General features: G+C 38.8%; 1 pseudogene; it reads left to right on the forward strand.

Moving 5' to 3' along the window:
• The first annotated feature begins 580 nt into the window (after positions 1–580).
• LOC144379748 (phosphatidylinositol N-acetylglucosaminyltransferase subunit P pseudogene) lies at positions 581–1045 on the forward strand (annotated as a pseudogene).
• The last annotated feature ends 4699 nt before the right edge of the window (positions 1046–5744 follow it).

Consider the following 5744-nt stretch of genomic DNA (forward strand, 5'->3'; position numbering starts at 1 on the left):
GCATTCCTAGTGGGTATTAAGTGGTATCTCACTGTGGGTTTGATTTGTATGACAATGGCTATTGATGTTGAGCATCTTTCCAAGTGTTTCTTGACTACTGTACATCTTCTTTGGTGAAATTTCTATACAAGTCCTTTGCCAATTTTTTAATTAGGATATCTTTTTGTTATTGTGTTGTGGGAGTTCCTAACACATTCTGGAGACTTGACTTCTGACAAATATATGAATTACAAATGTTATCTTCCATTCAATGGGTTGTATTTTGTCTTTCTTGATAGTGTACAAACATACTGAATTTGGAGAATTCAAATTGATGACCGCCCCCCCTTTTTTTTGCGGTGCTTTGATGTCATATGTAAAGAATCCATTGTCAAATCCAAAATCATGGAGATTTACTTCTATGTTTTCTTCTGAGACTTTTATAGCTATGGCTCTTAAATTTAGATCTTTGGGTTGCGCTGTGCGCGTGCGCCTGGGTGGGGAGGGGCGGCCAGAGCTACCAGGCCTTTCCTTTAGTTTTTCCCTCTCTTGCCCCCGCGGCGGCGCTTGGGTGGGGGACTGGGCGCTGAAGTGGCGAGCTGTCGGGAGGGGCCTGAGTGGGCCCTTCAAGGACCCAAGATTGTCTAAAGCCACAGGGCAAATGGTGGACAATTCACCGTCACAATGGCCAGAAAGAGCGATTTATGGCTTTGTTCTTTTCTTAAGCTCCCATTTTGGCTTCATCCTGTATTTTGTGTGGGCACTTATTACTGAATCTTGGGTAAACTCCTTAGGATTAACCTATTGGCCTCAAAAATATTGGGCAGTTGGATTGCCCATCTAGCTCCTCATTACTATAGTAATTGGTTATGTACTCTTATTTGGAATAAACATGATGGGTACCTCTCCATTCAACTCCATTCATACAATCACAGATAACTATGCTAAAAATCAACAGCAGAAGAAATACCAAGAAGAGGCTGTCCCAGCATTAAGAGATATTCCTATTAGTGAAGTAAACCAAATGTTCTTCCTTGCAACCAGAAGACTTTATGCCAAAACCTAAACTGTATGTAGACTAACACCAAGCATTTCCTATATTTTTTTATGTAATAATTTTCATCATAATTATTTCGACTCTCTCTCTGTACCCAGTAGTGAAACGTAAAAAAAGTAAGTTGATTTCCTTAGATTAAGTTCTATTACTATTATAAATGTTCTTGAGTATTAGTTATTAATGAACAGAATAAATAAAATACTGCATTAAAAAATTTAAATCTTTGATCTATTTTACATTCATTTTTGTATGTAGTATGTGGTAAGGGTCTAATTTCATTCTTTTGTGTGTGGATATCTAGTGGGAATTAAGTGGTATCTCACTTGTTCCAGCACCATTTGTTGGAGAGACCAATTTTTCCACATTAAATTCTCTTAGTACCCATTTGAAAATTAATTGACCATAGATGAGAGATTTATTTCTGGACTCTCAAATATGTTTGATTTATCGGTATATCCACCCCTAGGCCAGTACCACACTCTTGATTACTGTAGCTTTGTAAGTAAGTTTTAGTGAGTATTGAAGTCTGGAATTGTGAGTCCTACAAATTTGTTCTTCTTCGATTGTTTGCATGTTCTGAGTTCCTGTAATTCCACTAAAATTGTAAAATCATCTTTGTGCAAAACAGGAATTTGGGGGTTTGATAGGGATTGAATTTAATCTGTCACTTGCTATGGAGAGTATAGCCTTCCTAACTATTTAGTTCTTTATTTTTTGCTAAGTTAATTAAGATTTAAAAAAACATTAATTACTAATCACAAGTTACTCTATTTTTGTCCTATTACAGAGAAACGATAGTGATAAATATGGGTTTGTTAGTAAACCTGGTTTGTGCTTTATTGAAATATGGTGTTATGTTTCTAAAAACTGTGAAATGTATTCATAAACTGGCTAATCGAAAGAATACTGGCATAAGGAGTGCCTGGGTGGCTCAGTTGGTTAAGCATCTGCCTTTGGCTCAGGTCATGATCTCAGGGTCCTGGGATCGAGCCCCACATCTGGCTCCCTGCTCAGTGGGGAGTCTGCTTCTCCCTCTCCCTCTGCCCTTCCTCCCTGCTTGTGCCCTCTCTCTCTCTGTGTGTCTCGAATAAATAAATAAAATCTTAAAAAAAAAAAAAAAAACACTGGCATAAGAAACAATTCACAATTGCTTCCTACTCAGTTTTCCCTCTCTTGCCCCTGTGGAAGCAAGAGAAAATAGAAAATAAAGTTCCTAAGAGTTAGGAATTCTACTAAATATAAATTAGGCTCCTAGAAATAATAAGGAACACAATTCTGGGTGCCAGGAAAGTAAGACATGTGGTTTTTTGGGGACAAAAAAAAATATGAGGAATGTGAATATCTATTTTGTTGAGGGAAAAGAAATATAAATTTGTCCTAAAGTGAGGCTGGTTTTGTGAAGAAAGAAAATTTAGCTCAAAATCTAAGTGTATAAGAGAAAGTTGTAGTAAGTTTTTAGAAAAGGAATCTGGAAAGGAAATTTATGTGTGATCAATACTGGTTAAAATTAAGATACATTTAAGTAAATGAATGAATTTTAATATCAAAATATGTGGATGCAAAATTATAATTCCGTTTTCTATTTGTTAACAAGATAAACTTTCCTTGAACTGTTGTTCTGCATTAAAAAAAAAGTTTTAATTCAATTTTAAAGTTATCAGCCTAGACAGAAGTACTCTGTTTTGCCAAAATATTTCCTATGTTTATCAGGACCTTAATTTATATTAAAAACTTGGTTTTTCAAAAAGATTTATTTATTTATTTATTTGAGGGAGAGAGAGGAGAGAGAGAGAGAGAGCACGAGTAAGAGTGGCAGAGGGAGAGAGAGAGAATCTCAGTCAGAATCCACACTGAGCATGGAGTTTGATGTGGGGCTCGATCTCATGACCATGAGATCTGAGCTGAGCTGAAACCAAGAGTCAGAGGCTTAACCAACTGCCCCACACAGATGCCCCAAAAAACTCGATTTTTAATATTAAAAACAACTCTACATTTTGCTTACAACTATGTAACTTAGTGTATTTGCCTTTGATATGTGTTTGTGTTGTGTGTCACGGGAATAACCACATTTCCTTCTCAATTGCCTCATAATGAACTCTAATCCCGTCTTTAGCCATGGCCACTTTCATGTTTTGTCACATACAGTTCCCATTCTACTCCGATGCTACTGCAAATGAATTTTAACTTCAAGGATATTCATGGGGAGGACTTTTGACCAATGTAAGTTTCTGATACCTTCAAGATAGTCAAACTAAAGTAAAAATTTTGAGAACTAATAGAAAAACTGGATTCAAACAGAATAGAACCAATAACATGAAATAATGTACAGAGGTGGGTGATTATAATTTTTGATTTTTTGTTTGGCTGACTTTTCAAAATGTTTTCTTCCTTCATATTTAAGGAAACATCTCTTACACTAACTGATCTATAACAACTTGATAAAATACACATCTGTGAACAGATTAGGTTATCTTTTCTCCCTGCCTGATCACTCCAGAACTCAGAAATTGTCAGTGAGTATTCTCATATTTTTACGGCGGCATGTTTATTAGCATAAGTACAATAAGAATCAGTTTTCCTTGTAACAGCGTATAATTGGAAACATTGGTTATATTATCAATAATTTGACAAGAATATCATATTTGAAAGAAATATGCGTACGCATAATCTCAGATATGACCAGGCAGCTTTAAGGAACTAAGACTGACTTTAGTGAACTAACGCAGCCTCTTGGAAACATCAGCCTGTTAGCACCTGCTTCCACAGTTTCCAGCAGCTCTACCTGGTGAGTCAGGCTCTTCCTGGGGCGCCTGGGTGGCTCAGTCTGTCAAGCAACTGCCTTTGGCTCAGGTCATGATCCCGAGCTCCTGGGATCGAGCGGGAGTCAGGCTCCCTGCTCAGTGGGGAGTCTGCTTCTCCTTCTCTCTCTGCCTGCCACTCCCCTGCTTGTGCTCTCTTTCTCTGCCAAATAAATAAATAAATAATATCTTTTAAAAAAAGAAGTTTATTTCTGGCAGGTTCAGGAACCATAAATACTTTGGGTACCTCAAGAAGAGAGGAATTTCCCCAAGTCTACGGGTGCTGCAGGCAAAGTCTAACAGCAAGTATTCGGCACAAGTGTTGGCTCAGCCTCTGGCCTGGAGGGGCTGCTAAACATTCAATCCAGAGGTTTCTTATAAAAGTTCCACCAAAGCATGTTTTAAAGAGCCTATGTGGTCAACTACTATTCTTGTTGCACTTACGTAAATAATCAGACCAAGTTCTTTTTGAAACTAGACTTATTTTGCAAACAAATTAATGTTAATTTGGCTATATTTAGTAGAAATGAGGATGGTTGTGAAAAAAAACACACGATGTTTTGATAACACTCATATTGTTACAGCCTCTTGTCACTCTATCTGAAGATGATTTGAACATAATATCTAGAAATCTTCTCCACTGGCTACTCTCAGAACTCAGGAACTGCTTTATAATTTGATCCAATCATTAACCATTGTTTTTATTTGTTTCCATAAAAATGCCTCTTGTTCAAGACCTGATTTCTTGGGTTCCTGGGTGACTCAATCCGTTAAGCATCTGCCTTCAGTTTAGGTCATGATCCCAGGGTCCTGGGATCGAGTCCCACATCTGGCTCCCTGCTCAGCGGGAAGCCTGCTTCTCCCTCTCACAATCCCCCTGCTTGTGTTCTCTGTCAAATAAATATAAAAAATAAAAGCTCATGGTTAAAAAAAATACCTGATTTCTTTTTTTATTATGTATTTTTTTATTATTATGTTATGTTAATCACCATACATACATCATTAGTTTTTTTGATGTAGTGTTCCCTGAGTCATTGTTTGTGCATAACACCCAGTGCTCCATGCAGAACGTGCCCTCTTTAATACCCATCACCAGGCTAACCCATCCTCCCACCCCCCTCCCCTCTAGAACCCTCAGTTTGTTTCTCAGAGTCCATAGTCTCTCATGGTTCATCTCCCCCTCCGATTTCCGCCCCTTCATTCTTCCCCTCCTGCTACCTTCTTCTTTTTTTTTTTTTTTTAAATACCTGATTTCTTGAACCACAGGCTTCACTCTGAGAACACACCTGCATCACCCCCTCCTGAAATGAGGTTAACTAAACCAGCCATTGTCAGGAGAGGTTCAAAAAAACTGAACAATCTACCAGCCAAACTTTTGACATGTGTAACTTTGGGAAGTTTCAGAGGAGGGAGGGAACTGGGGCCCCCTGTTAACCCCTCCAATGCTGCACCACCACCCCAATGACTTCACCCCATTTCATGCTCCTGGGACACGGCTTTCCTTTACAACATGTTTAGCTCCTGTGTCCTCTCTCTTCCCCCAGACACCGTCTGTTCCCTGAGCATGGGGACATGTCCTATCATGTCCATCTGTGTCCCACATCCCTAGGCTCACATGTGGCACATGCTAGGTGTTTAGTAAGTGGTGTGGATGCATATTATCTAGACAGTGTTCTGTCCTTAGTCAGATACAGCTGGACTGTGTGCTTCTGTTTCTGTCCTGAGCTGTCACAGACTCTGTCCCCAGGGCAGCCTGCCCCAGGGACCCAGAACTTCCTCCTTAATATGAGAAAATCCTAAAATGCATTCCTGCAAAGGATAGGCTTTGGGGCCTGAACTTAAGAGAATGTGGATGATTTTGTAGTCAAAAGTCACTGAGATTGGTCTCAGACGATAGTTTAGCACAAAAA

This window comes from Halichoerus grypus, chromosome 13, assembly GCF_964656455.1.
Source record: "Halichoerus grypus chromosome 13, mHalGry1.hap1.1, whole genome shotgun sequence".
NCBI classification, from domain to species: domain Eukaryota; kingdom Metazoa; phylum Chordata; class Mammalia; order Carnivora; family Phocidae; genus Halichoerus; species Halichoerus grypus.